The sequence below is a fragment of the Pinus tabuliformis genome, chromosome J (assembly GCF_031772625.1).
Source record: "Pinus tabuliformis cultivar Carrire ecotype Pingquan chromosome J, CPIR1, whole genome shotgun sequence".
Classification (NCBI taxonomy): Eukaryota; Viridiplantae; Streptophyta; class Pinopsida; order Pinales; family Pinaceae; genus Pinus; species Pinus tabuliformis.
Window position 1 is genome coordinate 48,139,150 of NC_142295.1, and position 12,925 is coordinate 48,152,074.

Genomic DNA, 12,925 nt, shown 5'->3' on the forward strand with positions numbered 1-12,925 from the left:
CTCAACACCTCCTTCATCTCTCTGATCCCCAAACAGGATTCAGCCCTGACTGCTGATAAGTTTAGACCCATTGCTTTATGTAATGTGGTATACAAGATTATATCCAAGGTATTGGCTAGCAGACTCAAACCTCTTCTTCCTTCTTTAATCTCAGGTGAACAATCTAGTTATGTGGAAGGCAGACAAATCCTTAACAATATCATTCTAGCCCACGAGACAGTTCACACGCTAACCAGCAAAAAACAGGCCGGTATGATCATGCAATTAGATATTTCCAAAGCCTATGACAAGGTAAATTGGATCTATATCAAGAGGATCCTTGCTACTTTTGGGTTTGATCACAACTGGGTCAGATGGGTTATGGCTCTGGTTACATCCTCCAGCTTTTCTATTCTGGTGAATGGATCTCCCTCAGATATCTTCACTCCTTCTAGAGGTCTCAGGCAGGGCGACCCTCTCTCTCCCTTTCTCTTTATCCTCATGATGGAAGGATTGGGTAGAGCCATTAAGTAGGCTAAAGCCTTGGGAAAAATTAAGGGCCTTCAATTAACGGAGAATGGTCAAACTCACCAACAATTTGTGGATGATACAATGCTGCATGGAGTTCCTACAGTCAAAGAAGCTTCAGCGTACAAACAAATCCTGAATAACTTTGCCTTGGCTATAGGTATGGAAGTCAATCTCTCCAAATCAATTTTTTTTTCTTAAATACTAACATTGCAATTCAAAGAAATATCTCAAGAATTCTGGGCTTTCAAAGGGATTCCCTCCCTTCAAAGTATTTGGGAATTCCCCTTACAGCCAGGCCCCTGCACAGAAGTATTTGGGAACCAGTGCTCAACAAGATGCAAGACAAAGTTAAAAAATGGACAATCAGATCATTGAACCTGGCGGGTAGGTTGATACTGACAAAAGTCGTTCTGCAGTCAATCCCGGTTTTCTTTTTATCAGCTCTCCCAGCTCCCAAAGGGGTCTTACAGCAATTCAGGAATATCCAGAGAGACTTCCTCTGGGGCAAGGAAGAAACAAGGAAGAAATGGGCCCTTGTTTCTTGGGATAAAATCTGCAAACCAAAGAGTCATGGGGGCCTAGGATTAGATGATCACGAAATTTGAAGTAATGTACTAGGAACCAAACTCTGGTGGAGATGGGTTAAAGAACCAAAAGCTCAATGGGCCAAAACCTGGAAAGAAAAATATGAAATTTCATGGTAAACTAATGATCTTATTAGAATGTCTGGAAACATAAAGGACTCTTACATCTGGAATAAAGCTTGGGAAAATAGAAGCCTAGTACAAGACCACAGTTTTTGGGAAATCAGAGCAGGAGATCTTGCTCTCTTTTGGGAGGACAAATGGCAACAAGAACCAATGTTGTTAAAAGAGGACTATATGAATCTCAAGTAGGAAATAGATTCCCAGGGACTAACCAAAGTTAAAGATTTCTGGAATCTTCCTCACAACTCCGGAAAATGGAGAAATTGGAGGAGCATAGACTGTAGAGATGACAACCCCATAAAAATAAAAGTTGAGGAAATCATGAGCATGCTAAGACAAAGGAAAATCTTGTAACAGAGGGGAAGGATCAATTAAGATGGGGCCTTAATAAAGAAGGCTCCTTTAATCTTAAGGAAGCTAAGAGGATTATCCTGAACCTAGATTCTAGCAATGGAACAAATTCTTGGCAACAACTTTGGAGCCACCAAGGGTGGATTAAGATCAAGCTATTCATGTGGTTAGTTCAGCACAAAAAAACTTAACTTGGGAAAACGTCAGGAAAAGAGGAGTCATTGGGCCTTCTAGATGTCAGCTATGTGAAGCTCAAGAGGAAACAATGGACCATATTCTTAACAGTTGCACGTTTACCACCTGGTTGTGGGATTCTTTTGTCACCATTTTTCAACAGACAAACAAAGATAAAGGAAGCATCACTAATACCTTGAACAAGTGGAGAAGGAAATTTTTGGAGAATGACATTCTCAATTTGGCCTGGGCCTTTACACCAAGCTTCATTATCTGGAATGTTTGGAAAGAACGGAATAAAAGAATTTTCAAGGATGAAAATCTAGTCCTCTTCGCCTGATGGATTTGATCCTAAAGCAGATTAGGGAGACAGTTAGTACCACTATTAGCAATTATCCCAAAAACCCTCCCACAGAAAATGAGATGAGAACTCTCAGGAAACTAAGAATGCAAGAGATCATTACCAATGGACTCAGTAGAAGAGAAGGAAATTTGGGAAAGGAAAAGGATTTCTAGCAGCCTCCTCTGAAAGGATACCTGAAATGCAATATTGATGGTGCTTCAAAAGGCAACCCTGGAATAGCTGGATACGGAGGGGTGTTAAGAGATGAAGAGGGAAGTATAAGCTTCATTTTCCACTGCCACTTAGGTAAAGCCAAAAATAACATGGCCAAATTAATGGCCTTAGAACAATGCCTAGAACTACTGAATCTAAATCATAGCTCAAATTTCATCATAAAGGTAGACTCAGAGATCTCTATAAAAGCTGTTAAAAGAATCAGTTGTGGAGCAGTGCCGAAGAAGGTCTCAAAACACTGGAGACTAATACAAGTGTATCAAAGAATACAAAAGCATCTCCTGAGTCTAAGAACTGTTAGTTTCAGACATGTTAGACGTGAAGCCAACAAACTAGCAGACACTCTAGCCAACCAAGGAGTGATTAATTCAGAGAGCAGATTTGAAATGAAGTGGTAGGAGATGACTCAGGGTAGAGTAAAAGCTCTTTGTGAAGAACAAGCGGCAGAAGATAGAGAAATTTTTAAACATTGGGTCAGAAGGAAAGATACGGTATAATGATGTCTAAACAGGTTAGATCTCAGTCCTCGGGGTGGCACCTGGTAGACGGACATGCTCAAAGTAGTCCTTTAACACCCTGGTGGAAAGTAACTAGGTCCCTTTCCCTTCAGATTGTTCTACAGGGTTCTATCCATAGTCAATGGCGGTCTCTGTTGCATATACAAGGTTCTAGTTTCCCGGCGAAGGCGGTTCCCCTTCATTCCTCTCACTGGTCGGAAAACTAGGCTCAAGTGGTTTACGGGTGATCGCGCAGCTTTGGTATGGTAAGTGGTTTACCTTTTTTGGGAGTGATTCCATTAGGCTCCCACCACATGGCTAGGGAGGGGTGATGAAACCACCCTCCATCGCGTGTTAAGTTTCACACATCTTATGTGGTGCGATATTTCGCCGTGTCGTCCGATTTCGTTGGTTGATCTAACGGTCAGATTTGCAAGTGCTTTTTGTGGGGTCACGGGTCTTTTCGGGCTTGTTGGGATAAAGACGTGGGTGGTTAGTGAAGCCTTTGATTAGGCTTTTGTTTTTTATTGCTCAACCTAAGGTTTGATTTGAGAGATTAATATTGTTTGTTGTAGAGGGGTGGGGCTTCACTATGGCAGCACGCCCTTGGTTTTCCTGAGTCCATTCGAAGGTCATGGTTATTGTACATTCTGTAAATTTATTTTTGGTTTAATGAAATAGAAGGAACTACTCTTGCTTAAGCAAAAAAAGACAATGAGTATTAGATAAATTGTCATGTTGCAACAATGTTTGTCATAATGCGATGTTTGATAATAAACTGAAGGGATTAATACTAAAAACCCAAGAGATTATAAACATAAGGGAATAATATTAAACTCGAGGGATAAATATTATAAACCCAAGGTATAAAAACCCCAAGATAGATATTATAAACCCTAAAATAAACATGGTTTACCATAGTTGATTTTCATATTGAGATGATCTTTGTCACAATGCGACGTTCAACCATGGTTGACCATGGTTGATTTTCATATTGAGATAATGGTTAACACATTGTGACATTGGACCATGGATGATCATGATTGTAAACCCAAGGGATTTATATTAAACCCTAGGAGTATTATTATAAACCCTATGAATAATATTATACCCTAGGAATATGAACCCTTAGATTAATAAACCCAAGGGACTGATATTATAAACCCAATGGATTAATTCTAAAACCATTGCATTTATGATCAGAATCTGGATAAAGGGCAAAAATTAGCTCAAAAAATAAAAGTTCTCAGAATCATGTGAAACCTAAATGACCACGCACGTCTTGGCGATACGATCCCAACAAAACTCGTTTCACTCAAAACTGAGTTCATATGAGGAAGTTAAAGCTCGCTCACCGTTTCACCAAATTTAAGCACGCTTGAGCCAGAGTCGACCTGGGATGGGTGACCTCCCAAGAAGTCCTGGTTAGCGGGTGCAAGCCCCGAAAGTGATGATTGATGCTATGTGATTTATTTCACTAGTTTCAATCCCACTTCTTCACCCCTGTGAGGATCATCTGATGTAATGAGTGCTAAGTGGATTATTCAAAGATCATGAGAAATTAGTCAGTTATGACTACCTCTCATGGAAATGGTCATAGATGAATGACTTATTTAACATAGTTGAATCCCAAAAAGATGATATCTAACAACAACAAAAAATTGCAGGTACTGCCCAGTTAGCAGTCTGTACTGCTGACGTGCAAGATGATTGAGCAGATCAAAGGTGGTCAATGCAAAATGAGGGTTCACCAAGTGTCGCTTTGTGGTTGGTTTCCAGTTGGGTGATGTGGCACAATTCTGTTGGTTTTGGATGGGCCAATGAGACGCTGCCATGTGGCACCTCCCAAATGGCCGAACAAGGTTTATGTGTTTGGTAAAATAATTTGCTAGAGGTTGGTGTCGAACCCACGACCTCCCCTCCACAAGCCAACAACCATACCACTACACCACCACATTAATTCTTAATAATGTATGGGCGTGAATTATATTTAAAGAGTTAAAGGTGGAGGATTCGGAGGTAACAACAAATTTAACCGCCACATGTGACCGCCTCCTTAAATCGAGGGGTTATGGTTAGCTCTAACTGCTAGTTAACTTGGTGGAGATTTTGGTGAATTCCGCCAAATCTGGAACCACCCCCAAATTTAGTAGGATTAACTGAATTTTTCCAGATTTGGAGGAGATTTCGAGGGATAATTTGAAAAGACCATAACTTGAAGGGATTTCCACCAATTTTAGAAAATGAATAGTCAATTTTGGATGATTTCAACCTTATGAAGTTAACGGAATAGGTTTCGGAGGCAATATAAGACTTCTACAAGTGAATTTTTCACAGGGAAGTTCAGGGAAGCTTAGGGCCACCAAGGAAGGAGGTCATGCCCAGATCAACTAGAGTCAAATTTTAGAGATCTAATAGTCATTTTTTGGGTTTTTGGGTCTTCTGAACTTAATGGTACAGTCTGAAAATCCATTGGAGTTGAGTAAAAGCTTGTAATCAAACATTTGACCAATAATTCCAAAGAGGGCCTAGCCATTGAAGGAGGTCCTAGGAGATGTAGCCCAGTACTGGAGGGTGAACTCCTTGATCAGTTTTGTGTTGTGAGTTTTCTATGTATTATGTCTGAAATTTTACTTGTTGTTCATGTCATTTAATCAACTAATTAACTCATTAAATCATACTCTAAAGACACATGAAACTTGACACCTAAACCCTTGTACACCTGGTTAAAATGAGATGATCCTAAACATATTTTCACTAATGAGGGAGCTTGCATAGCAGTAACAAGTTTGCCCAAGATTTCAGATTAGTTTATAATATCAATCCCTTGATTAATAAATATTGAGAGGTGACATTGAATAAATTGCAATGCAATGTAACATTGCGACAATGAGTATTAGATAAATTGTCATGTTGCAACAATGAGTATTAGATAAATTGTCATGTTACAACAATGTTTGTCATAATGCGATGTTGAATTGATTTTTGCACAACCACATGCTACTAAAAATTCCATACTCAAATCCCTTTCGAGTTATTTTATTAGAAATCTCACATACATCATGAATGCTAACATTTAGGCAATGCAAGGAATTAAATTGTTTATAAATTATTATTTTAAATTTAAATGGTTTATAAATTATTATTTTTTAATGAAAAAGAAATTCAAAATATAGTGCAAAATTTTAAAACCAAATGAATTATAGAAAATGATTTTTCCAAAAATAAATTCATATAAAATAAAATGAAATGAAATAAACATTTGTAAATTCATTTCCTATAATCTCATTTGATATATTAATTTTTTTTTAAATATAACACGTGAAACATTGTTGATGGAATTTTAAATCTATAAAGCAATGGAAGGAATTAAATTGTTTATAAATTATTATTTTATAGTATTTTTTAATGAAAAAATATTCAAAATATAGTGCAAAATTTTAAAAACAAATGAATAATACATAACGAATTTTAATAAGCATTTGTAAATTCATAAATTCATTTACTATATAAACAATGTACTTCATAAGTAAAATATTTCAATGTCAACTAATATAACTAATATGTACAATGAAAAGAAATAAATTTTCATGGTTAAAACATTTTTAAGCATTTCAAGTAATGTTATTATTTTATATTTGGGCTATATTTTTCTGTCAATTTTATCTTTGAGATGCAAACATTTTTTTTCAAATTTTGCATTTAAAAAAAATTACACAAGAAGAAATTATATCACTCTAAACACTTCTTAGATTTGTGATTAAAATAGATCAATACTGATCTTTAAAGAAAAAAATAATAAGATCAGCTTGCAATTTGAAAATTTGTTATTGAATGATTGCTAATTAATTTTAGAGCACAAATTCATTCATGCTACTTTACCTAATTCTACACTAATCCTACACTGAAAACCTAGGACAACCCAAATTCATAGTTGAGCTACTTTTATACATTTGTATTTGAAAAGTAAAGCAATCTTCCATAGAGCACTCCTTCAAATCATTAACATCTAAACCACACTCAGTTACTAAATTTATAGCAAACACATAATTGATCTTGTGGAGATTCGTGGCATAAGCTGGTCAAACCTTATACTCCTCATTTGTGTGGCGACACATATTCCTCTCGAGAGTCAAGGGCCTATAAGTCGGCCTCGTGATCCAATATCAAATGCCCAAACTTCTCATAGAGGTTGTCCACGTTAAATTTGCCACTATCAGACACTTGTGGCAATGTACAAATATATGTATGTTCAGATACTGGTAAAGTAAATAGGGAAGTAAGTTGTTGCCATGATTATAGGAAAATACCTTGTTATATATGGTATGGAAAACTTTGTTATTAATTGAAGAAGATGTAGCATTCACAACTTGTAGCCCACATTCTTCTAGCGTAAGCAGAAGATCTTTGAACACATTGAGGGAGATCTTAACAACATAATGGATGGAATTTATTTGCATCGTAGTGAAGACGTAGGAAAAAACCTTTTTATATATTTGCTTATATATAAATGAATGTTATAAATAATAATGAGGAACTTATCATGAAGGAACTTATTAGAATTGGAATAATCTCAAATCCCTGGGAAATTGGTGGGCAGGGAACCACGTGGCACAAATATAATTTATTAAAAGTCAATGCAACCCTGTAATACACTACAATTGTTGATAAGCATTAAGACTGAGCATATGTTGAGCATATTCTGTTGAAAATCAATCTAGGCCCTCAATTAAAAAAAAAAAGAAAAAAAGTCAATAAACCTCCTTCCGTCTAAAGTTCATATATATACATCTATCCGCAAGTCACTAATTTAGTCTTTTTGTCTATTGTTTTATATTTTCTTTATATTCTTTGACAATAAATAAAATATATACCTAAAAAGTTAAGAACACTTTTAAAGTTCACACACATCCAAAAATTCTCCACACTAAGAAGTAGAAATGCAGGGTATATTTAAAAGAAATAATTCAATTATATTTACACTTTCTATGTTTTACATTTTCTATGTTTGATTTGAATTTACACTTGATTTGAATTTATTGTTGCAAAAAAACTATTAAAATAAGATTTTGATTGAAAAAAAAATCATTTCGTCACTTGAATTACAATCTTAAATAAAAATAATACCAATAATTTTTTTGGTGATTTCATTCCTCTTATTCACTTTGACATTCCTTTTTCCTATTAAAAAATATTAATTATTTTTCATGAAAACTTACAATCTCCCTAACACAATACCATGAAATACCATGAAGTAATAAGAATGCCTTAATACCTCTAGGTGCATAATTTTTACAAGGTTGGCCATGCATAATGTTCACTTTATTCATAATTTTGCTTAATTATCACTACATTCATAATTCCAAGTAACACAATGTTGTTAAGGATATACTTGTTACATCCTTTCTGTTTAAACAAAAATATTATTGTTACATCATTTTTTATTCCAATAAAAATATTGTTGTAATTTCAAAGTTCCAATCACCACAGTAATCTAAAGTTTCAAATAAAGTTTCCTCACATAACAATATTGTTGTAACTTTGGAATTCCAATCACCACACTAATCTAAAGTTTCAAATAAAATTTCCTCAAATAACAATATTGTTGTAACTTCAAAGTTCCAATCACCACACTAATCTAAAGTTTCAAATAAAATTTCCTCGAATAACAATATTGTTGTAACTTCAAAGTTCCAATCACCACACTAATCTAAAGTTTCAAATAAAGTTTATGTTAATGCTATACCGTTTTTTTTGAAAGGGTCATCACTATCTCTTCATGTTTAAAAAAAAACTTGAACTAAATTAATTACAATAATAACTTAACATGACCTAAACATGGTTTCACTAAACTATAGTTTCAATAAGAAGATAATTTATAATTCCAACAAGGAGAGCATCACTTCGTTTGTGGTTGCCACAAGAAGATCATTGACAGCTCAACCAGATGAAACTTCACTAAAAATTTGAAAATTTAATTTATAAGAGCGATACTTTGGTTGGCAATTGAACCTAACCAGTGGAAAGTGTACGGACATTGATAAATAGAGGAATTGAGGGACAGGAATCCACCAATGAAGGAATTACCTTACTCTCTCTGGCGTCGGCTGGTGGTGGACTTTCAAACAAATTACATTGATCCCCACAGATGAATGGAATGTGACATCACCCACAAATCTATTAATATAACATTGAATAGAATGTGACATCACCCACAAATCTATTAATATAACATTGAATAGAAATCCCATTGAAAGTTTGCAAATCATCCCAAAAAGCTAAGATACACAGATAACATATAAATACCCAAAGGAGTTCAGAAAAATAACGCTGCAGGTTGCCTTCGTTCCTTATTCTTTGCCCTGTTCCAGTGCATGCTGCATTGCAGAGGCTCCGGAGTTTTGCATTTTGTGACCAACTCTTAGTTCCCCACGATTCTCACTGAATTTCTCGACCGTTTTCCCTTACATAATTCAGTTTCTGTAAAGTTTCCAGCGTCGGCACTGGTAGGCCCTGTTCAGAGCCTAAAGGAACGAGTATTCTTATTCTTTACGGGGGCTGGTGATCGCAATTAATCTCTGTAAACATCGAGGATTTCAAATTCATTTGGCCATTGTAGTTCTGTGACCCATCTGCATAAACTCGCTGATTGAGAAATTCAGATTTATTCACTCATATTTTGGAGGTAGTTCACGCGTTTGAGCAGAAATTTACAGCGGTATGTAAATGATTCTTTAATATATAAGAGTTTAGGTACTTCTTTTCTTATGTTTTTTTGGGGGGAAAAGAGGATTGAAATATTTTTGAAGTCGCTGAAGACATAGGGGTGAGGAAGGGGATTTGAAAAGATGGTACCGAAAATAATTTAGATTCTTTTTATCTGAATTTTGAGAGGGTTTTTTTATATTTACAGGCTATTTGATTTTTATTTTACAGGCTATCTGATTTTTATTTACAGGCTATTTGCTTGTGTGTGCAGATTGTATTGTTTCCCAGCATTTAATTGGAGTCAGTCAGTATAGACTCCTCTTTGCCATAGACATTCTTCCCTTCTGGTTAATTTTTGGTTAGATCTTTATGTTAATTTTTTTTCGCAGAGTCCATAGTTGAAATGGATTCATTGCCGAGGAAGCGGAAAAGAGGAGCAGCAGTAGACCGTGCCAATTTAGAAAATACAGCTCGCCTACGCAATGATGGTGACTCGTGAGTCTTCCACATCATTAGCCTCGCACCTTTCTTTCCAACAACAGAGGAAGGGGACAATGGAAAAGATGAGGGGTCAAGAATTGGGTTTCTTAGATTTGCATCCTACAGCAGCTTGCATTGCTCCTCCTCCTCCAACAAGGGGTTGTTTACCTAATTCACCAGAAAGAGGATTGAAGAGAAAAGTTGGCTGTATTCTTGCTTCTACCCGGACTGGTAGAAAGCGAAAGATTGAAAAAGATTATGATTTGGGCCTCGATTTAGGACGAGGCAGATTTGGTCTGGTGAGAATGTGCAAGAGCAAAGCTACTGGGGAAGAGCTGGCCTGTAAGACTGTCCCAAAAAAGACTGAAGAAAATGTGTATAAGGAGATTGAGATTATGCAGCATCTGTCAGGCCATCCTAATGTTGTCACACTGCGAGCGGTGTATGAAGATGAAGAATCTTTGCATCTTGTGATGGACTTGTGCTCTGGTGGACGCCTCACTGACGAGATGTTTAGGACTGGATGTTACTCTGAGCATCAGGCAGCAAAATTGATCAAGGAATTAATAATGGTCATTAAATACTGTCATGAACTGGGCGTTGTCCATCGGGATATAAAACCTGAGAATGTTCTCCGAGCCAGTTCCGGACAACTGAAGCTAGCTGATTTTGGCTTGTCCATGCGCTTTGCAAAAGGTATTTGTGTGTTAACTGCATCGTAATCAACTTTGGTTCTGCTCACTAAACATGTATACAAGGAAATTATCATCATTATTAAATAATTCAGTAGTTTTCTTTATGTATTTCACTGAGAGTACTTTTTTATATTCAAACAGGTCAAACCTTCTCTGGGGTGGTAGGGAGTCCCTCATATATTGCCCCTGAAGTTTTGGCAGGTGCATATTCAGAAAAGGTTGATGTTTGGGGCGCTGGTGTCCTCCTACATGCTCTTTTGATAGGCATATTACCATTTCGAGGAGAATCTATTGAAGCCATATTTGAGGCAATAAAACTAGTACAGTTAGATTTTCATTCTGAAGAGTGGCAGTCCATATCAGGGTTAGCAAAGGATTTGCTATCAAGGATGCTTTCAAGGGATGTGGAAAAGAGACTTTCTCCACAGGAAGTACTGAGTGAGTAAAATTGTTGCATTGCTGAGCTTTAAATATTTTGTATATGTGCTAACTTTATTTTAGAGAGTGAGTAAAATTGTTGCATTGCTGAGCTTTAAATATTTTGTATATGTGCTATCTTTGTTTTACAGAGAGAGTAAAATTGTATGTTTATGTGCTATCTTTATTTTCTCTTAAGATGTAATTATGAATCTCTTGACCATATTTTCATCTGTGGCTGCAGGCCACCCTTGGATCAAGTTTTACACAGAGCCTAATGTAAAGATTCCAGCGAGCATCCCAAAAGGGAAAAACTGTTTCCTTGCTGTCAAGGGTCAATGTTTAGAAGAATCCCCACTTCCATTATCTCCATGTAAAAGGGAGAGAAGAGCACAGTTTGCAAATTCAATTCCAACAGAGTATGAAGAAGATGAATCTTTCTGCGGGCCTTTGCACAGTTTCCCACGTCTAAGACAACCAGAGATTGATATCCAAGCAGCAGGGACATATGAGATTGTAGATGCACTTGCAGTTGCTATTTCACAGATAAGATTATCTGAGTCAAAAAGGAGCAGGCTGCGTGTTCCTGCATGCCCTGTTCCACTGCAGTGCCCGTCTCACTTAAAACGCAGCTTGTGCACAGCCTTTTGAAAGCATGCAATTACTGACTATTACTGACTTACAGTAAGTAAAATTGTGGAATTGCTGGGCATTAAATATTCTGTATATATGCTCTCTCTATTTTCCCATAAATGCAATTATAAATATACGACTCTTACTGACAATATATTCCTCTGCTGCTGCGGGCCACACTTCGATCAAGCTTTACACAGAAATAATGTATATATTCTGTGGAACATGTCAAAAAGAAAAAAGTGTGTCCTTGTTGTTAAAGGTGAATCGTTGGACTAATCTCTAATTCTATTATCTCCATTTAAAAGGGGGAGAGGAGCACAGTTCGCAAGTTCAATTCCAACAGAATATACAGAACATGAATCTTTATTCGGGCTTTTGCATGGTTTCCCACATCCAAAACACCTAGCGTTTGATGTCCAAGTAGCAGGGAATTATGATCTTGTAGATGTTCGTGCAGCTGCCATTTCACATATAAAATGATCTGAGCCTAAAAGGAGCAAACCCTGTGTTGCATGCCCTGTTCCACTCCAGTGCTCGTGTAACTTAAGAAGCAGCTTGTGTACAGCATTTTGAAAGCATGCCATTGCTGACTGTTACTGACTGACGATAATCATTATTTATTGATCTCGTGTCTCATGATGATGATAATGGAGGAGTGACTAATATCATGACTTGATTAGCCCCTTCACTGGCTAATGAAAGGTGAAAACTGAAAATATATTAACATGTATGACTCCATTGTTTGTGCCAGCTTAAGATGTGTTGAGCCCACCAAACCCTGATAACAACTGATATCAATCTATGTACAAGAATTGAAGGGTTAAATTTTTTTATTTATACATCTCTCTCCTTTGAATGAAATTGAAAAGCAGTTGGAAAATTGCAAGATATCAGAATTTCATTTTGTATATTACCATATGTACATATTGTTCCCCAATAGATATCAGAGTACTGTTAGATAAGATGTTAGATAAAAAGTTAATAAGAAAACTTGTGAGTTGTGTTAGATAAAAAGTTAATTCCACTCGACTATTTGTAATGTACTTCATAATTCTCCATTCACTTGAACATCAGTCATCCATGGACGTTAATATAATTAGAAGTTTGGTCTCAACTCTTATATGAGATGAATTTGAAACTTCCAGGATGCATGCATCTATACCTATATTTCTT

At 36.3% G+C, this 12,925-nt stretch overlaps 1 pseudogene; it reads left to right on the forward strand.

Annotated features, from left to right (window-relative positions):
* The first annotated feature begins 9,924 nt into the window (after positions 1–9,924).
* On the forward strand, positions 9,925–11,767 carry LOC149225425 (serine/threonine-protein kinase PEPKR2-like; annotated as a pseudogene).
* The last annotated feature ends 1,158 nt before the right edge of the window (positions 11,768–12,925 follow it).